Source organism: Pantherophis guttatus, chromosome 2, assembly GCF_059756535.1.
Source record: "Pantherophis guttatus breed Tessera chromosome 2, ASM5975653v1, whole genome shotgun sequence".
Taxonomy (NCBI): domain Eukaryota; kingdom Metazoa; phylum Chordata; class Lepidosauria; order Squamata; family Colubridae; genus Pantherophis; species Pantherophis guttatus.
In genome coordinates, this window is record NC_142064.1 from 262,970,846 (window position 1) to 262,998,569 (window position 27,724).

A 27,724-nucleotide genomic window follows, 5' to 3' on the forward strand; every position below is an offset into this window, starting at 1 on the left:
AAACCAATTAAACATTTAAAAATTTTAAAAAATTTCTTCCTAAACCAGCCCGGCTTGCTGGAAAAAGTGGGTTTTAAGGGCACGGCGGAAGATGGTAATATTTACCAGAAGGGGCTAGCAACATGTCCACCCTGTCTGACCTGGTAGAATAGATAGATACAAAAATAATAAAGGTGGAACAATGATGACAGCTGTCTTGGTGGTCTAGGGATTAAAGGCCAGTATTGCTGGCTGACTCTGCCCACAGCCTGGAATTCAATCCTGATGGCGCTTGAGGTTGAGTCAGTCTTCCATCCTTCTGAGGTTAGTAAAATGAGGACCCAGATTGTTGGGACAATATGCTGACACTATACACCGAGAGTGGTATAAAGCACTGTGGGTTGGTATATAATTAAGTGCTATTAAGAAATAGCTTAAAAGGTGATGACCAGCATCTTCACTTGTACTTTAAAAGAAACGAATCTAGTGCAGCTCCACTACAAAGATGTTACATGGGCAACCTAGGGACACCATTACTGTGTGCACTACTGCATTCTGGACCAGTTGCAGTTTCTGGATGGTCCAGGGCAGTAATCCGTACAGGAGGTGACCAAAGCAAGAAGGACCGACTGTGCAAAACCTTCCCAGTCCAGAAAAGGGCATAATTGGCTGACCAGATGAATCTCTGCAAGGTCCCTTCCCCCAGTCACAATTTCTTCAAGCAGGAGCCATAATTCCAGGAAGACCCCCAGGTTCTGCGCCTGTTCAGTCCCCAAAGGGGATCACATAACCCCAGGACATATCACAAATAAGACTCTAATTGCCCCATTTCTGAATTTTGATCATCTTGACAAAGGGTGTTACTGCAATGGTGAGAAAAAGACTTCTACTCACACTGGAACCGGCCATGGAGGCAGAAGTAGAAGCACTGTAATAAAGTGCCTCCTATTTCCAGTCCTGAAAAGCTGGTCGATGGTATTGAAACCTGATGGGAGGTCTAGGAGGGACATAATGGTTGCATCCGGTCTATTTCGAACCCTCCAAAAGTCCATTAGAATTGCAACAGATGCCATTTTGGTGATGTTCCCTGGCCTGAACTGTCATAGTTTATTGCAAAATCAAATCCAAAAAGCACACACAGGTAAATTGATTCAGCAGGATTCATTAACTTCTTTATATACATAATAACACATGAAGTAAATTTACAATAACAACAGCAGATTCTTCCAATGTGGTAGAGAGTTACAGGCAGAGGAGAGAACTGTTCTTGGTTTCAATTCAGCAGAGCAGATAAGCCCAGACTTGTTTGGTTCTCAGCACAGATCCAGATCTGCAGAGCCACGCCCAGGCTCCTTCCAGTTTCAATTTCCAAGTCAGCTCCCATTGGCTGATCTGTTGCCATGCATATTCATTGGCTGACCTTGTTACTACATCTTATTCTAGCCAGCCCCAATGGCTGACATGTTGCCATGTCTATCTCAGTTCATGAATATTCTGACATGAGCCCAGACTGAGAAGGGCCCAGGTGCCTTTCTCCTTCACAGCCCTTTGGCCAGGTGGCAAAGTCAGAGCTGCAAGCAGAGGGTGAATTGAAGTCCCAGGCTGCCAGCTTTTCATTGCCTTCTTCAGCTGCACTTACAAAAGATGTTAATCTGCAGAAATGCCTTGAACTCCTCTGCCAGGAAAACCCTTCATGATTTTCTTATGCATAAGAAACTGCTGTTGAAGGTATCAAGATGGTCATGATGCCAAGTGTCCAGAAGTGGGGAAATGACTCTTCCAGCCCTCTCCTCAGCTGGTAAAAGAAATATGGGTATTTCTTGGGTTGTGACAGCAATTGGTGCCAGAATTTCCATTGCTCTGCAATGAGGTTATAAAATATGACACCATGTGACTACATTGCTTAGTGAGGGCAATCCTGGCAGTTCCAGTTGCCATGGCTATTCTAGCACCCTGTGGGTCATTAAGTGAGGACCTCTTGTGACTTGGATAAGGGAAGAGGTAGGAGTCCCAGGCACGATGAGGACATCCCTGCAAGACCCCAAAGTCTCTCGACTGGGGCTAGATCGTCCTGGAGAAAAGTTATGGATGTGATGGTTAAGAGTGGAAAATGGCACTTCATTAGAAAAATCTTAAAAGCATCAGATAGGGACGGAATGAGCGTATTTTCAGTCTTATGTCACTAGATAGCGCTCTAACACCACAAGAGGCCTGGAAAATCATAGCGGTATTGGTGGTGGCTGACAGCCGATATCCAACAGGCGTGATAGAGTTAAAACAAGGGAATATTGCTAGAAAGAATTTCGACTAGAGGATAGGAGCAGACGATGGAGCCAGCAGTCATGCTCTTCACAGGGTCGAAGCAGCAGCTAGAAGGTGAGTTGAGGGCAGGTCAGGAAAAAAAACCGGGAGCAAGACTTTGGCTTCCTCCACGGTGTAAAAGCAGAGAAGGAACTAGGCTGTTACATATTCCTTCCCACCCCAGATTTTATTCCACCGTTGCTGTAGGCTTTAAAACTGATGCCTGCAATTTTTTGCTGCTGGAAGATTTAAAAAGTCTTCAAGCTAAGATTGATTCCTTGGGATTTTATGGACATGGTATTTTCTTGGCACCATGAATATGGGACTGGAATGAATGAATGGATGGAATCAATGAGCTGGAATGGACCTTGGAGGTCTTCTAGTCCAGCCCCCTGTTCAAATAGGAGAACCTATACCATTTCAGGTAAGTAAATGTCCACTCATCTTAAAAAACCTCCAGTGATGGAGCTCCCACGATTTCTGAAGGCAAAGCTGTTCTATTGTTTAATTGTCCTCACAGTAAGGAAGTTTCTCCATAATTCCAGATTGCTTCTCTTTTTGATCAGTTTCCAACCATTGTTTCTTGTCCTGCCCTCTGGTGCTTTGGAGAATAATTTGACCCCCTCTTCTTTGTGGCAGCCCCTCAAGAACTGGAATACTGCTATCATGTCCCCCTAGTCCTTTTTTTCTCTAGACTGGTCTTTTCTGGGATTTTACTTTCTTTTACTTCCATGTTTAGCTCCTATTGGAGCCTCATCAATGTATTAACCAGGTTGAACCGTTCTTAAACCAGCATTTTTGTAAAAAAAAATAGCTGTTAAGGATCTTATGTGAGGTTCAGTTGTGTAGGGAGTCCTCCCTTACCATTTCTTCCCTGAGCCTTCAAAATTACTATGGCACTGTAAAAGCAGACATACACCTGGTCCACCAATTTGTGGCCATGGTGGCACTTCTTCAGTGGCTGCACTTCAGCCCTTCCTGTGGTTCTGAAGGTCCAGGAAAAGGAGTTGCATCAATTTGGGTGCTGCCACAGGTGCACATTTATGATCCCGTTTGTGACCTTCCCAGCTATCTTCTGACAAGGGGATACTGGCAAGAAGTTGCCAGACACAGTCATGTGAAAGTACCTTTAACAACCCACAGTGATTAGGTTAACAACCGCAGAGGAGAAGATATAGCAGTGATGGCTAACCTTTTTGGTTGCCAAAAGTGGGGGGGGGGACACACGCACATGTGCCCACACCCATAATTCTATACACACACCCCTCATGCCCCCCCTGCTTTTGGCACGTGATGACACAGTAGGACCAGTAGGACCATTTTTTGCTCTCCCCAGGCTCCAGAGCCTTTCTAGGAGCCTGGGGAGGGCAAAAATAGCCTTCTCCACCCTTCCTTGAGGCCTTCTGGAGGCTGGAAACAGCGTGTTTCCTGACTTCTCATGGGCCCAGAAGGTCCGAAAATCAACTGGCCAGCGCACTCATGCTTGCCAGAGCTGAGCTCGTGTGCCCACCAATATGGCTCCACGTGCCACCTGTGGCACCCGTGCCATAGGTTCGCCATTACGGAGATGTCATGTTGCACTGTCATGCGACATGATTAATGAATGGGCTACTTAGGCGACACAGATGCCAGTCCCAATTGCGATCAGTAAGTGAGGACTACTTCAATGGGTATGTCACAAGAGAGGTTTTGGGCAGTATTTTCTGTCCTTATTGTGAGCTGAAGACTTCCATGGGCAAAACTGGTGCTTCAAATCTTGCGGGGGCTTTCGGCATCATTTCATCAGTTAAAGCCCACATCTCTAAAAGTAGCTCAAAAGGTTTGACTGTAACCATTTTGGGACATTTTTCAGACTAAAATATATGTGGATTTTCTCTCTATATATACACCTTTGTAGGTGTGTATATTTGTATTTCTCTCTGTGTATATATCTGAATATAATCTTATCCCCCAAACTTCCAGATATATAGTGGATATAGAATGTCTACACACCCCTTGTAAAATGCCAGGTTTGCGGGATGTAACAAAATCAGACCTCAGAATTTTTTCCAACTTTCAAATAACTTATTAGATGTAGAATTCAATTGAAACACAAACTGAAATCTTTTACTGGGAAGAAATGACAATAGAAACTTACAACAACATGGTTTCACACCCTTAAACTAATACTTTCTTGAAGCACATTTTGGTTTTCTAACAGTATGCAAGCTTTTTGGGGAAGAGCCTATCAGCATGGCACATCCAGCCTTGGGAATCTTTGCCCACTCTTCCTTGCAAAATGCTCCAAATATTTTAGTTTATGAGGGTCACAATGGCTCTAGTCAGGCCATTCCAAAACTTTGATCATCTTCTGGTTAAGCCATTGTTTTATTGACTTGGAAGTATGTTCTAGGTCAGGGGTATCATACTCCCGGCCCTTGGGCCGAATGCGTCACGTACTGACCACGCCCATCCCCGGTTTAGCAAATGGGGGAAAAGTTGTGCTACTTCACGTAACGACTTGAGTTTGACACCCCTGATCTAACTTATTGAAAGGTGGAATTATTCTTCATCTTCAGGATTCTGGCAGAGACTTGAAGGTTTTCTCCCAAAATTGACTGATATTTAGAACTGTTCATAATTCCCTCCATCTTGACTCAGTGGTGAAATCCAATTTTTTTTACTACCGGTTCTGTGGGTGTGGCTTGGTGGGCATGACTTGGTGGGTGTGGCAGGGGAAGGATACTGCAAAATCTCCATTCCCACCCACTCCAGGGGAAGGATATTGCAAAATCTCCATTCCCACCCCATTCTGGGGCCAGTCAGAGGTGGTATTTGCCGGTTCTCCGAACTACTCAAAATTTCCGCTACCGGTTCTCCAGAACCTGTCAGAACCTGCTGGATTTCACCCCTGCCTTGACTGAAGCTCAAGTTAGAGGTGAAGAAAAGCAGCCTCAAAGCATAAGGCTCCTACCACCATCCTTCAGTAGAGCCACAAGAACTCGTTCATCAAACTGTAGGATTTAAAGAAGTTTTGACCTCCCCTAAAACCACTGCTAAAAAAAGGACAGGAATTCTTAGACCAGCTTTCTGCAAATTGGTTTCCTCTAAGTGTCTTGCTCGAACTGCTTGGGAATAAATGAGGCTGAAAGATAATAATGCCCGGGAATTGGGGAGGCTGCTCTGAGCAATTCTACTGCCTAGGAAGATTTAGATTCCCCGATGAAACAGACAGGAAGATCATATCTACCTCCTATCTAGAGGTGGCTCAGAGGCACTTCAGAGTTGCTCCAGTATTTCATTATTCTATTAATAGCATGAAGCTGGCCACCATTTAGGGCCACACAGAAACAAAAACTTCATGAACTTTTAGGGTGCAGCACTTGCCTAAACCTGTGAACCTAAGTAGGGTCAAGCTTCATTCTTACAGCTTCGATCTTTTGCCAAAGCAGGTTTCAAGGAGTTATCTTGCACTCAGTGGTGGGTTGCCCCTGGTTAGCACCAGTTCTATAGAACCGGTAGTAAAACCGGCGGGAGGCTCCGCCCACCGACCCCGATGTCACCAAAATGCTTCTGAGCATGCGCAGAAGAGCGTGCGCACCCCACTGCGAACCGGTAGTAAAGCTAAGTAGTAGTAAAGGTTACTATCTGTTTGCAGCGGGGCCGCACGCTTTGCCTCTCATGCGCGCTCTCTTCTGCTGCGCATGTGCAGAAGCGTTTTGATAACGTCGGGGTCGGTGAGCGGAGCCTCCCGCCAGTTTTACTACCAGTTCTATAGAACCGGTGCGAACCGGGGGGGGCAACCCACCACCAGAACCCACCTCTGCTTGCACACTTTATGTGAGAAAAATAGGAATTATTCCTGTAAAAGCATAACCTGAGTTACGCCATTTTGAAATCATGTTAAGGTTTTGTTTTACCTTGTATAACCTGATTATATAAATTAGCTGACATTTAAGAACATGAGAAAGGAAATGTGTAATTCCTGTTTTTGAGAAGATGTTTGTCTTGCAGGAAATATGTTCTTGGGTTAACTTGCCCTTATTAATTAAAGGAAGTACGCAATTGATGTTTTTGAGGGGTATTTCTGTTGGGAATTGGGGAATTTCCAGGGTGGAATTATGTACTGCATATGTTATATAAGATGTTATGTAAGATCTGGAACTGATTCCCAAGGTACTTTATTGACGTGTATTCTGAATGTCCTGAAGACTATAAAAACTTGTGTAAATTGTTTTATTTTCGTCTTTCTCTACTTTAGAGAGAAAGGCCCTTTGCAAAGAATAAACTTTGTTCCAGGATTATTTTGGTCTTTGTCCAAAAGAGACAAAGACCAAAATAATCCTGGAACAAAGTTGCAAAGGGCCTTTCTCTCTAAAGTAGAGAAAGACGAAAATAAAACAATTTACACAAGTTTTTATAGTCTTCAGGACATTCAGAATACACGTCAATAAAGTACCTTGGGAATCAGTTCCAGATCTTACATAACATCTTATATAACATATGCAGTACATAATTCCACCCTGGAAATTCCCCAATTCCCAACAGAAATACCCCTCAAAAACATCAATTGTGTACTTCCTTTAATTAATAAGGGCAAGTTAACCCAAGAACATATTTCCTGCAAGACAAACATCTTCTCAAAAACAGGAATTACACATTTCCTTTCTCATGTTCTTAAATGTCAGCTAATTTATATAATCAGGTTATACAAGGTAAAACAAAACCTTAACATGATTTCAAAATGGCGTAACTCAGGTTATGCTTTTACAGGAATAATTCCTATTTTTCTCACATAAAGTGTGCAAGCAGAGGTGGGTTCTGGTGGTGGGTTGCCCCCCCGGTTCGCACCGGTTCTATAGAACTGGTAGTAAAACTGGCGGGAGGCTCCGCTCACCGACCCCGACGTTATCAAAACGCTTCTGCACATGCGCAGCAGAAGAGAGCGCGCATGAGAGGCAAAGCGTGCGGCCCCGCTGCAAACAGATAGTAACCTTTACTACTACTTAGTTTTACTACCGGTTCGCAGTGGGGTGCGCACGCTCTTCTGCGCATGCTCAGAAGCATTTTGGTGACATCGGGGTCGGTGGGCGGAGCCTCCCGCCGGTTTTACTACCGGTTCTATAGAACTGGTGCTAACCAGGGGCAACCCACCACTGAGTGCAAGATAACTCCTTGAAACCTGCTTTGGCAAAAGATCGAAGCTGTAAGAATGAAGCTTGACCCTACTTAGGTTCACAGGTTTAGGCAAGTGCTGCACCCTAAAAGTTCATGAAGTTTTTGTTTCTGTGTGGCCCTAAATGGTGGCCAGCTTCATGCTATTAATAGAATAATGAAATACTGGAGCAACTCTGAAGTGCCTCTGAGCCACCTCTAGATAGGAGGTAGATATGATCTTCCTGTCTGTTTCATCGGGGAATCTAAATCTTCCTAGGCAGTAGAATTGCTCAGAGCAGCCTCCCCAATTCCCAGCATTATTATCTTTCAGCCTCATTTATTCCCAAGCAGTTCGAGCAAGACACTTAGAGGAAACCAATTTGCAGAAAGCTGGTCTAAGAATTTCTGTCCTTTTTTAAGCAGTGGTTTTAGGGGAGGTCAAAACTTCTTTAAATCCTACAATTTGATGAACGAGTTCTTGTGGATCTACTGAAGGATGGTGGTGGGAGCCTTATGCTTTGAGGCTGCTTTTCTTCACCTCTAACTTGAGCTTCAGTCAAGGCAGGGGTGAAATCCAGCAGGTTCTGACAGGTTCTGGAGAACCGGTAGCGGAAATTTTGAGTAGTTCGGAGAACCGGCAAATACCACCTCTGGCTGGCCCCAGAGTGGGGTGGGAATGGAGATTTTGCAATTTCCTTCCCCTGGAGTGGGTGGGAATGGAGATTTTGCAGTATCCTTCCCCTCCCATACCCACCAAGCCATGCCCACCAAGCCACACCCACAGAACCGGTAGTAAAAAAAATTGGATTTCACCACTGAGTCAAGGTGGAGGGAATTATGAACAGTTCTAAATATCAGTCAATTTTGGGAGAAAACCTTCAAGTTTCTGCCAGAATCCTGAAGATGAAGAATAATTCCACCTTTCAATAAGTTAGATCAGGGGTGTCAAACTCAAGTCGTTACGTGAAGTATCACAACTTTTCCCTCATTTGCTAAACCGGGGATGGGCTTGGCCAGTACGTGATGCATTCGGCCCAAGGGCCGGGAGTATGATACCCCTGACCTAGAACATACTTCCAAGTCAATAAAACAATGGCTTAACCAGAAGATAACCAGAAGTTTTGGAATGGCCCGACTAGAGCCTGGACAAGTGGGGTGACCCTCACAAATTGAAATATTTGGAGCATTTTGCAAGGAAGAGTGGGCAAAGATTCCCAAGGCTGGATGTGCCATGCTGATAGGCTCTTCCCCCAAAAGCAGACAACAACCGGTTCTCTGCCCTAATGATTTCTTCCAACAACCAGTTTGCCAAACTGCTCAGAAAGTTAACAACCGGTTCTCCCGAAGTGGTGCGAACTGGCTGAATCCCACCACTGGTTTAAGGGTGTGTGTCATTATGAAACCATGTTGTTGTAAGTTTCTATTGTCATTTCTTCCCAGTAAAAGATTTCAGTTTGTATTTCAACTGAATTGTACATCTAATAAGTTATTTGAAAGTTGGAAAAAATTCTGAGGTCTGATTTTGTTACATCCCGCAAACCTGGCATTTTACAAGGGGTGTGTAGACATTCTATATCCACTATATATCTGGAAATTTGGGGGATAAGATTATATTCAGATATATACACAGAGAGAAATACAAATATACATACCTACAAAGGTGTATATATAGAGAGAGAAAATCCACATATATTTTAGTCTGAAAAATGTCCCAAAATGGTTACAGTCAAACCTTTTGAGCTACTTTTAGAGATGTGGGCTTTAATTGATGAAATGATGCCGAAAGCCCCCACAAGATTTGAAGCACCAGTTTTGCCCATGGAAGTCTTCAGCTCACAATAAAGACAGAAAATACTGCCCAAAACCTCTCTTGTGACATACCCATTGAAGTAGTCCTCACTTACTGACCGCAATTGGGACTGGCATCTGTGTCACCTAAGTAGCCCATTCATTAATCATGTCGCATGACAGTGCAACATGACATCTCCATAATGGCGAACCTATGGCACGGGTGCTACAGGTGGCACGTGGAGCCATATTGGTGGGCACACGAGCTCAGCTCTGGCAAGCATGAGTGCGCTGGCCAGTTGATTTTCGGACCTTCTGGGCCCATGAGAAGTCAGGAAACACGCTGTTTCCAGCCTCCGGAGGGCCTCAAGGAAGGGTGGAGAAGGCTATTTTTGCCCTCCCCAGGCTCCTAGAAAGGCTCTGGAGCCTGGGGAGAGCAAAAAATGGTCCTACTGGGCCTACTGTGTCATCACGTGCCAAAAGCAGGGGGGGCATGAGGGGTGTGTGTATAGAATTATGGGTGTGGGCACATGTGCGTGTGTCCCCCCCCACTTTTGGCAACCAAAAAGGTTAGCCATCACTGCTATATCTTCTCCTCTGCGGTTGTTAACCTAATCACTGTGGGTTGTTAAAGGTACTTTCACATGATTGTGTCTGGCGACTTCTTGCCAGTATCCCCTTGTCAGAAGATAGCTGGGAAGGTCACAAACGGGATCATAAATGTGCACCTGTGGCAGCACCCAAATTGATGCAACTCCTTTTCCTGGACCTTCAGAACCACAGGAAGGGCTGAAGTGCAGTCACTGAAGAAGTGCCACCATGGCCACAAATCGGTGGACCAGGTGTATGTCTGCTTTTACAGTGCCATAGTAATTTTGAAGGCTCAGGGAAGAAATGGTAAGGGAGGACTCCCTACACAACTGAACCTCACAAAAGATCCTTAACAGCTATTTTTTTTAAAAAAAAATGCTGTCTTAAGAACGGTTCAACCTGGTTAATACATTGATGAGGCTCCGATAGGAGCTAAACATGGAAGTAAAAGAAAGTAAAATCCCAGAAAAGACCAGTCTAGAGAAAAAAAGGACTGGGGGGACATGATAGCAGTATTCCAGTTCTTGAGGGGCTGCCACAAAGAAGAGGGGGTCAAATTATTCTCCAAAGCACCAGTTGGAAACTGATCAAAAAGAGAAGCAATCTGGAATTATGGAGAAACTTCCTTACTGTGAGGACAATTAAACAATAGAACAGCTTTGCCTTCAGAAATCGTGGGAGCTCCATCTCTGGAGGTTTTTAAGATGAGTGGACATTTACTTACCTGAAATGGTATAGGTTCTCCTATTTGAACAGGGGGCTGGACTAGAAGACCTCCAAGGTCCAGTCCAGCTCATTGATTCCATTCATTCATTCATTCCAGTCCCATATTCATGGTGCCAAGAAAATACCATGTCCATAAAATCCCAAGGAATCAATCTTAGCTTGAAGACTTTTTAAATCTTCCAGCAGCAAAAAATTGCAGGCATCAGTTTTAAAGCCTACAGCAACGGTGGAATAAAATCTGGGGTGGGAAGGAATATGTAACAGCCTAGTTCCTTCTCTGCTTTTACACCGTGGAGGAAGCCAAAGTCTTGCTCCCGGTTTTTTTTCCTGACCTGCCCTCAACTCACCTTCTAGCTGCTGCTTCGACCCTGTGAAGAGCATGACTGCTGGCTCCATCGTCTGCTCCTATCCTCTAGTCGAAATTCTTTCTAGCAATATTCCCTTGTTTTAACTCTATCACGCCTGTTGGATATCGGCTGTCAGCCACCACCAATACCGCTATGATTTTCCAGGCCTCTTGTGGTGTTAGAGCGCTATCTAGTGACATAAGACTGAAAATACGCTCATTCCGTCCCTATCTGATGCTTTTAAGATTTTTCTAATGAAGTGCCATTTTTCCACTCTTAACCATCACATCCATAACTTTTCTCCAGGACGATCTAGCCCCAGTCGAGAGACTTTGGGGTCTTGCAGGGACGTCCTCATCGTGCCTGGGACTCCTACCTCTTCCCTTATCCAAGTCACATGAGGTCCTCACTTAATGACCCACAGGGTGCTAGAATAGCCATGGCAACTGGAACTGCCAGGATTGCCCTCACTAAGCAATGTAGTCACATGGTGTCATATTTTATAACCTCATTGCAGAGCAATGGAAATTCTGGCACCAATTGCTGTCACAACCCAAGAAATACCCATATTTCTTTTACAAGCTGAGGAGAGGGCTGGAAGAGTCATTTCCCCACTTCTGGACACTTGGCATCATGACCATCTTGATACCTTCAACAGCAGTTTCTTATGCATAAGAAAATCATGAAGGGTTTTCCTGGCACAGGAGTTCAAGGCATTACTGCAGATTAACATCGTTTGTAAGTGCAGCTGAAGAAGGCAATGAAAAGCTGGCAGCCTGGGACTTCAATTCACCCTCTGCTTGCAGCTCTGACTTTGCCACCTGGAGAATGGGCTGTGAAGGAGAAAGGCACCTGGGCCCTTCTCAGTCTGGGTTCATGTCAGAATATTCATGAACTGGGATAGACATGTTAACAGGTCAGCCATTGGGGCTGGCTAGAATAAGACATAGTAACAAGGTCAGCCAATGAATAAGCATGGCAACAGATCAGCCAATGGGAGCTGACTTGGAAACTGAAACTGGAAGGAGCCTGGGCGTGGCTCTGCAAATCTGGATCTGTGCTGAGAACCAAACAAGTCTGGGCTTATCTGCTCTGCTGAATTGAAACCAAGAACTGGTCTCTCCTCTGCCTGTAACTCTCTACCACATTGGAAGAATCTGCTGTTGTTATTGTAAATTTACTTCATGTGTTATTATGTATATAAAGAAATTAATGAATCCTGCTGAATCAATTTACCTGTGTGTGCTTTTTGGATTTGATTTTGCAATAAACTATGACAGTTCAGGCCAGGGAACATCACCAAAATGGCATCTGTTGCAATTCTAATGGACTTTTGGAGGGTTTGAGATAGACGGGATGCAACCTTTATGTCCCTCCTAGACCTCCCAGCAGGTTTCAATACCATCGACCAGCTTTTCAGGACTGGAAATAGGAGGCACTTTATTACAGTGCTTCTACTTCTGCCTCCATGGCTGATTCTAGTGTGGGTAGAAGTCTTTTTCTCACCATTGCAGTAACACCCTTTGTCAGATGATCAAAATTCAGAAATGGGGCAATTGAGTCTTATTTGTGATATGTCCTGGGGTTATGTGATCCGCTTTGGGGACTGAACAGGCGCAGAACTTGGGGGTCTTCCTGGAATTATGGCTCCTGCTTGAAGAAATTGTGACCGGGGGAAGGGACCTTGCAGAGATTCATCTGGTCAGCCAATTATGCCCTTTTCTGGACCGGGAAGGTTTTGCACAGTCGGTCCTTCTTGCTTTGGTCACCTCCTGTACGGATTACTGCCCTGGACCATCCAGAAACTGCAACTGGTCCAGAATGCAGTAGTGCACACAGTAATGGTGTCCCTAGGTTGCCCATGTAACATCTTTGTAGTGGAGCTGCACTAGATTCGTTTCTTTTAAAGTACAAGTGAAGATGCTGGTCATCACCTTTTAAGCTATTTCTTAATAGCACTTAATTATATACCAACCCACAGTGCTTTATACCACTCTCGGTGTATAGTGTCAGCATATTGTCCCAACAATCTGGGTCCTCATTTTACTAACCTCAGAAGGATGGAAGACTGACTCAACCTCAAGCGCCATCAGGATTGAATTCCAGGCTGTGGGCAGAGTCAGCCAGCAATACTGGCCTTTAATCCCTAGACCACCAAGACAGCCGTCATCATTGTTCCACCTTTATTATTTTTGTATCTATCTATTCTACCAGGTCAGACAGGGTGGACATGTTGCTAGCCCCTTCTGGTAAATATTACCATCTTCCGCCGTGCCCTTAAAACCCACTTTTTCCAGCAAGCCGGGCTGGCTTAGGAAGAAATTTTTTAAAATTTTTAAATGTTTAATTGGTTTGTGGTTTTTTTAAATTTTGGGCCAAATTTATATAGATTTTAATTGTTTTTAATATTTGTATTTCATGTTTTTAATTCTGGCTGTGCACCGCCCTGAGTCCTCAGGGAGAAGGGCGGTATATAAATTGAAAAATAAAATAAATAAAATAAAATAAATCTGATAGGAGCTGGGAAGTGTCTCTTTCGCGTTGCAGACTCTCCCCTATGAAACACGACTTCCCCACAAAGTTTGACAAGCCTTTATCCTCCTGGTCCTCTGTAAAATAAGGACCCTAAGTCCTGGGATAAGAAGAGTTGCCTCTACACCAGAAACTTGATTTGGAACCAGGTTTTTGTTTATATTTATTAAATTTATATGCCGCTAATCCTGAGGTTGACTACTCCAATTTGACTTCTTGCAAGGAGAAAGATAACCAGTTTTGAGCAAGAATGGCACCTGACAATGAACATAATTAGTAAGGACAGGAGGCCTGGTTAAGTTCAAAACTGAACAAAAGCAAGAATCACCATTTCGGGATTCCGAGATCATCAAATTGCCATCAACTTTACTAGAAGTGATCTGTATTGTAAATGCAGAGGCTTTGCATTTTGCCACCTGCTACATATGGGATTCATTGGTTTCTGTAATAGGGTTTTATTGCTGTAAACCATATGGAGTCATATGAGTGGGGTTGCCAGATACATTTTGTTCCTGTAGAAAAATCCATATATATTTATATCCCCCTTTATTATATGTAGAAATAACTCAAGGTGGCAAATATAACTAATACAGATCATTCTATTCTGTTATTCTATTCTATTCTACATGTTTGATACCAAGACATGTTTCAGTAAAAAGAATCTTCTTTCTAGCGTATTCCCGCAGGTGCAGAGTCCACTTTTCACATTACTGAATACCATTTTGCACGGTCAGCTGTGTCTCCAAGGCACAGGCTAATGGCTTGCATATCTTTGTTGATGGTATCTTGCCATCTGTTTTGGATGCCTGTGAGGTCACCAACCATTGACTTCTACTTCGTAGGAAGTCTTGGCCATGATGGAAGGTGCTGCTCTCTGGACATGTCCATACCAGCAGAGTCAGCCTTCTCTCACCTTCTCTATAATTGGTGCCACAACAAAATGTTGTCGTTTGTGATGTGGTCAAGAAGGGAGATGCCCGATATCCAACGAAGCGTTCACATTTCCATGGCATGGAGATAACTTTCGGTCCCTTGTTGTTGCTGCCCAACATTCAGTGCCATACAGTGCTACAGGGCGGATTTTAACTAAAAACAATCATGCAAGAAATTAAATGGTAAATTGCTCAGCTGGGTAACAAATGAGACACAAGAAACAAAATTCAAGATTCCTCTACACACATCAAGTTTTGCCTCAAGTGGAATTTCTTGTGTGTGATAAGGGAGCAATGTTGTGCAAAACAATAATTGTCTGAAATCTGGGTAGTTGAAGGGTTACTCCCCTATGTGTAACCTCACATGATTTATAAGGCTAGACCTAGTACTGAAATCTTTCCCACAATCCGGACACTCATATGGTTTCTCTCCTGTATGAGTCCTCCAATGTATCACCAAATGGGAATTCTGACTAAAACTTTTCCCACATTCAAGACACTCATATGGTTTCTCTCCTGTGTGAGTCCTCCGATGTTCCACCAGGTTGCAATTCCGACTGAAACTTTTCCCACAATCCAAACACTCATATGGTTTCTCTCCTGTATGAGTCCTCTGGTGAATCACCAGGTTGGAATTCTGACTGAAACTTTTCCCACAATCTGGACATTCATATGGTTTCTCTCCTGTGTGAGTCCTCTGATGTTTCACCAGGTTGGAATTATCCTGGAAACTTTTCCCACAATCAGAACACTCATATGGTTTTTCTACTGTGTGAGTCCTTCGATGTCTCACCAGATTGGAATTCTGACTGAAACTTTTCCCACAATCTGGACACTCATATGGTTTCTCTCCTGTGTGAGTCCTCTGATGTTCTACCAGGTGGTAATTCCGACTGAAACTTTTCCCACAATCCAAACACTCAAATGGTTTCTCTCCCGTATGAGTCCTCTGGTGAATCACCAGGTTGGAATTGCCAGTGAAACTTTTCTCACAATCCGAACATTTGTATAGTTTCTCTCTTGTGTGAGTCCTCTGGTGTATCACTAGCTTGGAATTCTGACTAAAATGTCTCTCACTATCCGGACAGTTATATAGTTTCTCTCCTGTGTGAATCCTCTTGTGTACCACCAGGCTAGAATTGTGAGTGAAACCTTTCCCACAATCTGGACACTTATATGGTTTCTCTCCTGTGTGAGTCCTCTGATGATCCACCAGGGGGGAATTCTGAGAGAAACTTTTTCCACAAACTGGACATTCATATGGTTTTTCTCCTGTGTGAATCCTCTGATGTGCCACCAAGTGGGAATTCTGACTGAAACTTTTCCCACAATCTGGACACTCATATGGTTTCTCTCCCGTGTGAGTCCTCTGGTGTATCACCAGGTCAGAATTCCGTGTGAAACTTTTCCCACAATCCAGACATTCGAAGGGTTTCTCCCTAGTGTGAGTTTTCTTGTGTTTCACCAGATTGCATGCTAAATCTTTTGCCACATTGGGAGCACTGGTAGGGTTTGTCTCAAGTATGGGTCTTTCCATGAATCATGAGGAAGATTTTTTGAGTAAAGCTTTTGCCGTACTCCAAGTATTTGTATGGGTTTTCATTGGGTGGATCCTCTCATCCATAGTCAGCCATGAGGTTTTTCCCACACTGATATTCTTGGACTCTTGAAGAGGCCAACAATATTTCTGATCTCTTGGAGGTTCTTTGCTTCATGCCATTCTTTCCTTCATCAAAGATTTTCATTAATACCTGTCCATTTTGGCTGTCCAAGGAACCTTTTCCTTCCCACTGACTTCCAGTTATTTGCACTGTTTTTTAATTTCAATATTATCCCCCTTGACCTCTTAGGTAATGTTTGCTTTAGTTCCACATACACATATTTTTTCCAGCTCAAAATTTTGTTCTTGTTATTCTCTCCCTTGTCTCTCATCTTCTGAGGAAGAAGAAGAGTTTTTACACATTCTGGAGGAAATGGAAAAAAATGTTGATTGATGGCTTCTTTTGCATTTTAAGGCTGCTTCTCATTGTCTGTTGTCCAGAGTGCTCTTCTTGGCATCCTCCTTGTCTGTAAGATTAATATTAATGGATTAGTTTCATTCTTATTTAAAAATTTGCTGTAGGACATGTGAAAGCATCAAAAAACCCCAACCCCCATATAGTACCATGAAAGAAAAAACATCAATGTTCTAGTTTCAGCTCTAACATTAATTATGATTCATTTGGCATGTTGAAGACTACCAGATCCTAGTTCAAATATCAACTCAATCACAAAATTCTTTTTTTGGCTTGGGTAAAATCACACATATATGCATGCCTAAATAAAAAAAAAATCATTTATGTAGAAAATCTATCTGCATTTTAGTATGCAAAACGTCCTAGAAGTGCATTCAAATTTTTTTATCTAAATTTAGAAATGTGGGGGCGCTAACAGACGAAATGGTGCCCAAATCCTATGCAAGATTTAAATCATCCATTTTACCTATGCAACTCCTCACTTGCCAGGAAAACAACATGACAATAATATGTCAAGGAATCAAGAGATTGAGGGAGATGGGCAGATATGCAATATAAAAAAATTAAGATTTTTTAAATCTCCTATGTCTTATATTCAGAATAGAACTAGAAGGGTCCTTGTGGGTCTTCTAGCCCAATGCTCTACTCAAGCAAAAAACTCTATACCCATGATGGCAAACCTATGGCACGCGTGCCATAGGTGGCACCTGTAGCCATATCTGTGGGTACGCCAGCTCAGCTCTGGCGCGCATGTGTGCGCCGGCTAGCTTGTTTTCAGGCCTTCTGGGCCCACCAGAAATAGGGAAACGGGCTGTTTCCTGCCTCTGGAGGGCCTGGGGGGGTGGGGAAGGCCCGTTTTTCTTTCTCACCTGGCTCCAGATCCTGTCTATGCATCTGGGGAGGGCAAAAACAGCCTTCCTCACCCCCTCGGAGGCCCTCTGGAGGCCTGAAATAGCCCATTTCCCACCTCCCGGTTGGACAGGAAGTGATGTTTTTTGCTGTCCCCAGCCTCCAGAGCCTCTCTAGGAGTCTCTGGAGGCTGGGGACAGCAAAAAAAGTTACTTCCTGTCCAACCGGGAGTTGGGAAATGGGCCGTTTCAGGCCTCTGAGGGGTGGGGAAGGCTATTTTCGGCCTCCCCAGATACATAGAGAGGATCTGGAGCCAAGTGAGAAAGAAAAGCATGCCAGGAGCGGGGGGGAGGAGGGGTTGTGCGCACATGCACAGGGTGGGACGCATAGAATTATGGGTGTGGGCATGCGCATGCACGAACCTCCCCCGCCCCTCCCCTCCTGGCACGCAATGGGAAAAAGTTTAGCCATCACTGCCCTATACCTTTTCAAACAGGTGGCTGTCTAGTCTATTCTTAAAAACCTCCAGTGATGAAGCACCCACAAGATCTTAAGGCAAAGCTGTTTCACTGGTTAATTGTCCTCACTGTTAGGAAGTTCCTCAATTCCAGGTTGCTTCCCTCCTTGATTAGTTTCCACCCATTGTTTCTTGTCCTGCCCTCTAATGCTTTGGAAATGAGTTTACCCCCCACTCTTCTTTGTGGCAGACTCTCAAATACTGGAATACTGATTGGTTCCCACCCATTGCTTCTTGTCTTGCCTTCTGGTGGTTTGAAAATAGACTGCCCCCCTTCTTTTTGTGGCACTTTCTCAAAAACTGGAATACTGCTATCAGGTGCTCCCTAGTCCTTCTTTTCTCTAGACTTAGCCATACCCAAATCCTGCAACTGTTCTTCATATGTTTTAGTCACCAGGCCTTTCAATTTTAGTCTCTCACATTTCCCAGCAGAAAATTACAAGCAGCACATTTAAGTTATACAGTGTAACTGTAATAACATTTGGGGAGAGAAAGAACATGCAGCAGCTGACAAGTTTCAGCTTTGTTCCTTCGCTGCTTTTACTCCTTGGCGGAAACCAAAGAACCCGATTTGCTCCTGGCTTCTCCTCCAACCTATGCTCAATTCACCTTCCAGATGCTGCTTCAACCCTGGGAAGAACAGGACTGGCACACCCCCACCCCACGCCTCCATCCTCCTATGGGTGAGCCAGAAAAGGAAGTTCCTCTGCCTGTATCATCTCCACATGCTTTCTAGCAATACTCCCTGGTTTTAACTCCTTTCACCTCCCCTGCGCCCTCTTCTGTTGGATGTCGCAACTCAGCAAAAGTGTTCAAGGTGCTGCAGTTGTGTTACAGCTCCACCTAGTGACGTGAGCCTGAAAATACGCTCATTCTGTCTATCTGGAGACAGAATTTTTTTTTTTTTAATTGAGTTTTCCAACGGAAGAGAGCAATGAAAGGTTGGCAGCTTGGCAGTACAACTCACCTTCTGATTGCAGCGCTGACTTTGACATCCGGAGAAAGGGCTGTGTAGGAGGAAAGAAACCTGGGCCCTTCTCAGTCTGGGTTCAGGCTGGGGCACATCACCTGTTAGAAGAAAAATCCATGTGGTTCAGGTCCAAGCTGGGAATAAAATAAAATGGAGTCTGATTGGAAAGAAAGTTTGATGATGAACACAATTTAACGAGTTCTGGGACAGCTGACAAAATGGAGTTGAGAGTAGGTGGGTTTCGATACCTTCTTTGGGCTTTGTATTTGAGCTTCCTATTCCTGTGCAAGAACATGTCTTTCAATATTCTAACGGCTGTCATCAGATTCCTATGGGGTCATGGCTGGCTCTATAGGCAAAAGGGGAACTGCAAATCCTCGGTGCTTGTCTGAGCTAATCCTCTCAACCAGGGGTGAAATGCTACCGGTTCAGACTGGTTCAGGTGAACCGGTAGTAAAAAATGCTACGGGTTCAGCTGAACTGGTATTTCCGACGATCAGCTGGGCGATGATCAGCTGTGACGCACGATTTATATTAGCTAGAATCGTCGGATTTCCTGCTCTCTAGCTAATCTAAATCGCGTGGTACAGCGGATTCCCCCCCCCATTCTACTTACCTTTGCGGACTTGGCTTCAAAATATTCCTTTTTTAGTGCTGTGCGGGCGTGCCTCAGGTGCGCATTTGCGCAAAGCGCACACTCGGTAGCAGACTCAAAGAACCAGTAGCAGGCTTCAGAGGATTTCAACGCTGCTCTCAACCTTTTTGGCTTGTCTAATTGCTAATTTGGAGTTTCCTGTCTGACCCAGTCTTTCTGAATGGATTACCAAATCTGCATTTCTAAAAGCTGGCCTCTTCGATTTCTACGTTAATTATGTCAAAGGAAAATTTATACAAAATGTTTTATAAGTGGCATTTACCACCTGCGAGATTAGCAAAGATGTATGAAAACTTATCAGCTAAATGTTAGAAATGTAATCAGATACCAGGTTCATATATGTGGTGGACATGCTCAAAGGCAAAAAAATATTGGACTAAAATACATACTTGGTTAGAAAAAATGATAAAGCAACATATAGATTTGAAACCAGAAATAGTTTTTTGGATATATACCAGAACAGTATAATAAAGAGAAAACATACTTAATTTTAAATGTATTAATGGGAGCAAAAATTGTGTTTGCACAACAATGGAAAAATGAAGAGATTCCAATAGATGAAAGTGTTATAAAAAGTACTAGAATGTACTGAGATGGATAAATTAAGACTTAAAATAAAAGAAAAAAAGAAACAGAATACTTTTTAACATGAGATTTGTTTTACCAAAACAAACATAGAACATAGAACAGAGGTTAGAATCTAAAAAGACTAAAAAGATAAATTTTCTTGAAAATTTTATAAGATGGACAAACTAATTGTATTACTATTTTGTGATTAATACTGATATGTCTATTATGATTACTATTATGATTAATGTTGTGTCTCTACTTATAACTGGCTCAAAAGCCTGATTGGGCTTATTATCAGGGGATGTCTTATTTTGGGGGAAACGGTAATATTTTGTCTCTTTTAATATTCCCCAAATATTTCATTCCTTGGAGGGGTGGGGTTGGTTGTTGACTTCCTACACACCAAAATGCCATTGGTTGTAATTCTCAGACTTCTGGAGGGCTTCAGATAGATGGGGGGAAATCCAAATTTTTTTACTACCAGTTCTGTGGGCATGGCTTGGTGGGCATGGCAGGGGAAGGATACTGCAAAATCCTCATTCCCACCCTACTCTGGGGTCAGCCAGAGGTGGTATTTGCCACTTCTCCAAACTACTCAAAATTTCCACTACTGGTTCTTCGAACTGCTCAAAATTTCCACTACCGGCTCTCCAGAACCTGTCAGAACCTGCTGGATTCCATTCCTGGTAAAATCACTGTGTACCTCATAGACCTCTGATTAGGTTTCAATGCCATCGACCAAGTCCAATTCCAAGCAGCTCCTCCAGAAACGAAAGTAGAAGCTAGGATCAATTTCCTCCCAGCACCCCCACTCACTTCCGGAAAAAAAACAACAATTTAGGCTTTGGGAGGAGTTACTACCCCCAATTTGCTGCCTTGCTAAGCAGCCCGCCAAGGCAAATGGGCGGGAGATTCAAATCTCTGCTCACCCAGCCGGCTCGCAATTCTTCATCTGTCCCCGCGGTTCCAGTCTCCCTCACCATCCACCAAACACTGCTTTCTAAGGCGCTGGAACTAAAACCGCTCAGAAAAAATGCCGCGAGGTTGAATTCCACAGAGCCTGCCCACTCTGCAGCACAAGGAAAACCAGCTGCAGCCGCAACTGGCTCCTGAAATAAATAAATCCTCTTCTGCTCCCTCCTAACAAAAACAAACTCTCATGTTAAAAAATTTTTAAAACACAAAAAAATCCTAATTAACTACACTAACTGCAAGAACAGTTTAACACACGTCCCTATTGCTAGACTGAGCAAAACAACTGAAGCTCAGCAGAACAAAGGAGGCGTGGTCACAACAGATTTAAAGAAATACTACACTTAGTCCCTAGCAAGCAGATGAGAGAAAACCCACGCTTGAATTGCCTAAGCATCACAATGGAAAATGGCACCTGACATGAACATAATTAGTAAGGCCAGGAGGCCTGGTTAAATTCAAAATTGAACAAAAGCAAGAATCACTTTTTCAGGATTCCCAGATCATCAAAATGCCATCAACTTTATTAGAAGTGCTCTGTATTTGTAGGACTACATTTTCAATGTGGAGGCTTTGCATTTTGCCATTTGAAATATATGGGGTTGATTGATTTCTGTATTAAGGTTTTATTGCTGTAAACCATGTGGAGACATATGAGTTAGCCTGCCATATACTTTTTTTACTGAACAAAAATACATAGAGAGGGATATATATATTTATATCCCCCATTATTACATATAGAAACAACTCAAGGCGGCCAACATACCTAATACAGATTCTATTATTCTATTCTGTTCTGTTCTGTTCTATTCCTCGTGTTTGATACTAAAACATATTTCACTAAAAAGAATCATGCAAGAAATTAAATGGTAAATTGCCCAGCTGGCTTTCAAACGAGAGACAAGAAATCAAATTCAAGATTTCTCTACACACATCAAATTTTGACTCAAGTGCAATTTCTTGTGAGTGATAAGGGAGAAATTTTGTGCAAAACTATTTTTGCCTGCAATCTGGATATTTGAATGGTTACTTCCCTATGTGTAACCTTACATGATTTATAAGGCTAGACTTAGTATGGAAATCTTTCCCACAATCCGGACATTCATATGGTTTCTCTCCTGTATGAGTCCTCTGGTGTATCACCAAATGGAAATTCTGACTGAAACGTTTCCCACATTCAAGACACTCATATGGTTTCTCTCCTCTGTGAGTCCTCCGATGTTTCACCAGGTTGCAATTCCGACTGAAACTTTTCCCACAATCCAAACACTCATATGGTTTCTCTCCTGTATGAGTCCTCTGGTGAATCACCAGGTTGGAATTCCGACTGAAACTTTTCCCACAATCCAAACACTCATATGGTTTCTCTCCTGTATGAGTCCTCTGGTGTTTCGCTAAGTTGGAACTCTGGCTGAAACTTTCCCCACAATCTGGACATTGATATGGTTTCTCTCCCATGTGAGTTTTCTGGTGTATCAATCAACAAGTTGGAATTCTGACTGAAACTTTTCCCACAATAAAGACACTCATATGGTTTCTCTCCCGTGTGAGTTCTCTGCTTGGAATTCCAAGTGAAACATTTCCCACAATCACAACACTTATATGGCTTCTCTCCTGTGTGAGTCCTCTGATGATCAAGCAGGTGGGAATTTTGACTGAAACTTCTCCCACAATCTGGACACCTACATGGTTTTTCTCCTGTATGAGTTCTCTCGTGTATCATTAGGTTGGAATTCTGACCGAAACTTTTCCCACGATCCAGATACTCATATAGTCTCTCTCCTCTGTGAGTCTTCTGATGTATCATGAGATGGAAATTACAACTGAATCTTTTCCCACAATCCAAACACTCATATGGATTTTCTCCTGTATGTGTCTTCTGGTGTTTCATCAGGTTGCAATTATGTCTGAAACTTTTCCCACAATCACTACATTTATATGGTTTCTCGCCCATGTGAGTCCTTTGATGTTCCACCAGGTGGGAATTCCGACTGAAACTTTTTCCACAATCCAAACACTCATATGGTTTCTCTCCCATATGAGTCCTCTGGTGAACCACCAGGTTGTAATTGAGACTAAAACTTTTCTCACAATCCAGATACTTGTATGGTTTGTCTCCTGTGTGAGTCCTCTGGTGTATCACTAGCTTGGAATTCTGTCTAAAACATCTCCCACAATCCAGACACTTATATAGTTTCTCTCCTGTGTGAATCCTCTTGTGTACCCCCAGGCTGGAATTCCGAGAGAAACCTTTCCCACAATCTGGACACTTATATGGTTTCTCTCCTGTGTGAGTTCTTTGATGATCAACCAGGTAGGAATTCTGGTTGCAACTTTTGTCATAATCTGGACATTCATATGGTTTCTCTCCTGTGTGAGTCCTGCAGTGTATCCTCATGTGAGAAATCCAACTGAAACTTTTTCCACAGTCAGAACACTTATATGGTTTCTCTCCCACATGAGTCCTCTGGTGTGTTACCAGTTCAGAATTCCGTGTGGAACTGTTCCCACAATCAGCACATTCAAAGTGTGTCTCCCCAGTGTGCGTCCTCTTGTGTCTCATCAGATGACTGTTCATGCTCAATCTTTTAATCGTATTGGAAGCACTGGTAGAGTTTCTCTCTTGTATAGGTCATTCAACGAATCATGAGAGAGGTGTTTTGAGTAAAGTTTTTGCTGCACTCCAAACATTTGTATCATTTTTCACTGGATGGATCCTCTCGTGCATAATCAGCTGTGATCTGCAATCTGTGTTTTTCCCACAAAAAGCCATGTGTGGGGTTTTCTCAACACTAATATTCTTGGATTCTTGAGGAGGCAAAAATATTTCTGATCTCTTACTTGGAGGTTCTTTGATTCAAGCCACTCTTTCTTTCCTCAAGTGCTTTCACTAATGCCTACCCATTTTGGCTATCCAAGGGACCTTTTCCTTCTTACTGACTTCCAGTTATTTTCCACTTTTTCCAAGTGAAAACTCTGTCCTTGTAATTCTCTTCTCTTTGTCTCTCATCTGCTGAGGAAGAAGAAGAGTTTTTACACTTTTTGGAGGTGGTGGAAAAGATTCTGATTGATGGTTTGTTTTACATTTTAATGCTGTTTCTCATTCTCTTTTGTCCAAAGTGCTCTTCCTGGCATTCTCTTTGTCTGTAAGATTCATATGAATGGGTTAATTTCATTATTGCTTAAAAAAATGTCTGCAAGACATGTGAAAGCAACAACACTCGCCCCATGTATTACGATGAAAAAACAAATTCCAAAATTCTAGTTTAACCTCCAACATTATGATTCATTTGGCATGACTAAACAGCCACCTGTCTGAAATGGTAGTGTCTCCTGCTTGAGGCAGGGAGTTGTACTAGATAGAAGATCTACATGGTCCGTTCCAACTATATTCTGACTGATTGACATAGAGACAACTAGCAAGATTGAAATTGAAATATCAACTCAAACATAAGATTCCCTTTTTGGCTTAGGTAAATCAGTCATATACGCACAAATATACAGCTAGAAGATTTAAATTATTTAAAAGAAACAGACCAAATATAAGAAGAGGTGGAGTTGCAATATATATAAGAAATAGCTACATCTCTATAGAAATAGAGCAGATATGTAAGTTTACTGAAAATAAGGACTAGGGGAAACATGATAGCAGTGTTCCAATATCTCAGGGGCTGCCACAAAGAAGAGGGAGTCAAACTATTCTCCAAAGCACCTGAGGGCAGGACAAGAAGCAATGGATGGAAACTAATCCTCTGTGGTGCAGCGGACTAAGTGCTGTTAAGTGCTAGCACTTAGCTGCCAGCTGCCTGCAATTAGTGCGAGTTCAAATCTCACCAGGCTCAAGGTTGACTCAGCCTTCCATCCTTTCGAGGTAGGTAATTTGAGGACCTGGATTGTGGGGGCATTAAGCCAGCTTTATATAGAACAACACCGCTTTGGGGGGGGAGTTTGTTGCTTATCTTTTCCAGAAAAGGTTTTGAGGTCAGACCAATAGGTCTGTAGTTTCCTGGGTCCATTTTTTTCCCTTTTTTGAAGATGGGAACTACATCAGCTCTTTTCCAGTCCTCTGGTAGTTCCCCAGTGCTCCAGCATCTTTGAAAGATATAGTTCAGTGGTTCTGAGATCACATCTGCCACTTCCCTCAGAACCTTGGGGTGTAATCCATCTGGTCCTGGCAATCTGAACTTGTCAGGGGTGGTCAGGTGTTCACTTACCATTTTCTTGCCTATTTTAACTTTTGTTCCTAATCTGCTTTTTTGTTTGTTTGTCAAAACCTGGGAAGATTCTGGAAAAGATAAGCAACAAACAGCGAACACCTAGAGGGAAACAGTTATAACCAAAAACCAACATGGGTTTGTCAAAAACAGATCATGCCAGCAGGGTGGATTTGATTTAAATCGTGATTTAAATCACTAGTAAAAAAACTTGATTTAAATCAACTCGATTTAAATCATAATTTTTAAAGAGCATCTGTCATCTCTATTACTCTTTTGACCCACTGTTGACTCACCGATAGTCCCAGTGTTGCAGAATATACAGCCTTGTGCTACATAACTAAGCTCCATTTCATGCTGAATAAACTAAATCATTTATGTATCTTAGAGAACTATCTAACGATAGATTTTTACCCCAAAAGTTTTTTATTAAAATAAATTCAATAAAAATAAAAAAAATCCGATTTAAATCAAAAAAATCCGATTTTTTTGATTTTTTTAAAAAAATCATTGATTTTTATCCACCCTGCATGCCAGACATATCTTATTGCATTCTTATCAAAACTAGTGGACAGTCCTAGGCTGCATTAACAGAGGGGTAGTATCAAGGTCATGTGAAGTGTTAGTATCATTTTATAATGCCTTGGTAAAATGACACTTGGAGTACTGCATCCAGCTTTGGTCCCCACGATGTAGAAAACATGTGGAGACTCTAGAAAGAGTGCAGAGAAGAGCAAGAAAGAGGTTTAGAGACTGAAGGCTAAAACATATGAAGAACAGTTGCAGGAACTGTCTCTGTCTACCCTGTTTCCCCCAAAATAAGACATCCCCTGATAATAAGGCTTTAATCGGGCTTTTGAGTGCATGGCAATAAGGCCAAACGCTTATTTCAGGGTTAAAAAGAAAATAAGACAAGGTTTTATTTTCAGGGAAACACAGTAGTTTACTGAAAAGAAGGACTAGGGGAAACATGATAGCAGTGTTCCAATATCTCAGGGGCTGCCACAAAGAGGGAGTCAAGCTATTCTCCAAAGCACCTGAGGGCAGAACAAGAAACTGAACGGAAACTAATCAAGGAGAGAAGCAACCTAGAACTAAGGAGAAATTTCCTGACAGTGAGAACAATTGATCAGTGGAACACCTTGCCTCCAGAAGTTGTGAATGCTCCAAATACTGGAAGTTTTAAAGAAGAAATTGCATAACCATTTGTCTGAAATGATATAGGTTTTCTGCCTGAGCAGGGGGTTGGACTAGAAGACCTCCAAGGTCCCTTCCAACTCTGTTCTTCTGTTACTCAAAACATAGGAACACAGAAATACACACCCATGAATTTATATACGTTGACAATTTATATGCGCTTCAGTGTGCAAAATGTCCCAGAATTCTATTCATTCCAACCAGGGTGGATAAAAATCAATGATTTTTTTAAAAAAAATTTAAAAAAATGTATTTTTTTGATTAAAATAGGATTTTTTTGATTTAAATCGGATTTTTTTGATTTTTATCGAATTTATTTTAATAAAAAACTTTTGGGGTAAAAATCTATCGTAAGATAGTTTTCTATTTAAGATACATAAATAATTTAGTTTATTCAGCATGAAATGGAGCTTAGTTATGTAGCCTGAGGCTGTATATTCTGCAACACTGGGACTATCGGTGAGTCAACAGCGGGTCAAAGGAGTAGCAGAGATGACAGTTGCTCTTTAAAAATTATGATTTAAATCGAGTTGATTTAAATCAAGCCTTTTTACTAGTGATTTAAATTATGATCTGTGATTTAAATCAACTCGATTTAAATCAAATCCACCCTGGTTCCAACGTTTTGATCTTAGTTGAAAAAGGCGGGGAACAGATGAAATGCGGGGACCAAATCCTAGGCAAGATTTAAAAAATCCGTTTTTGCCCATGAAACTCCTCACTTGCCAGGACAGCAAACATGTCAATAACATCACAAGGAATGAGGTGTGAGGTGAAGGCTGAGGGAGATGGGCGGTTAGGAAATATGAAAAATACATATTATTTTTTAAATCTCCCAGCAGAAAATCACAGCCATCAAACTTTAAAACTTTAGGAAGGGAAAGAATATGCAGCACAGCCCGCATCTTTCATCCTTGTCCCTTCGCTGCTTCCCCGCCGTGGAGGCACCCAAAAGACCCGAGTTGCTCCCGGCTTCTCCTCCGACCTTCCCTCCACTCACCTCCCAGGAGCCGCTTCCACCCCTTGAAACAGCACAAGAGGAACCAGCGACGCCATTTTCCTCCCCGTGGGTCAGCCGGAAGAGGACGTCCCCTCTGCCCCTCGCCTCCTCTCCTCCACATCCCCTCTAGCAATCCGATACTCTTATCTCCCCTCTGGAGATTCTCAGTCATCCAGGTCACGGTCGTCCCAAAGGTGCTTTTTCAGGAGGCAACTGGATTTTCTGCTTTTCCTTTAAAGACGTTTCGCTCCTCATCCCAGAAGCTTCTTCAGCTCTGACTGGATAGTGGGGAATGGAAGGGTTTATTTATACTCCTTGTAGACAAGCCAGTTCCGTTATAAATCCTTTGGGAAGAGTAACACTCTATCGTTTCGTCTCGTTCCAGCCCAGCCTCTCCCGCTTTCCTAGAGTAGCTCTGTTGCCCCTGTACCCT

At 42.7% G+C, this 27,724-nt stretch overlaps 2 protein-coding genes and 1 pseudogene across 4 annotated transcripts in view; 2 read left to right on the forward strand and 1 right to left on the reverse strand.

Annotated features, from left to right (window-relative positions):
- The window catches only part of LOC148115746 (uncharacterized), a 92,615-nt gene that overhangs the window by 14,349 nt on the left and 50,542 nt on the right, over positions 1-27,724 (forward strand). The gene's annotated exons all lie outside the window — the stretch shown is intronic.
- Positions 1-27,724, forward strand: part of LOC117663204 (uncharacterized) — a 131,338-nt gene that overhangs the window by 14,344 nt on the left and 89,270 nt on the right. The window lies entirely within an intron of this gene.
- LOC132708989 (uncharacterized) lies at positions 13,535-27,696 on the reverse strand (annotated as a pseudogene). The gene is made up of 3 exons (XR_015731722.1): positions 27,292-27,696; positions 21,933-24,024; positions 13,535-15,790 (listed from the first exon to the last, which is right to left on the reverse strand). The product of XR_015731722.1 is annotated as an uncharacterized LOC132708989 (transcript).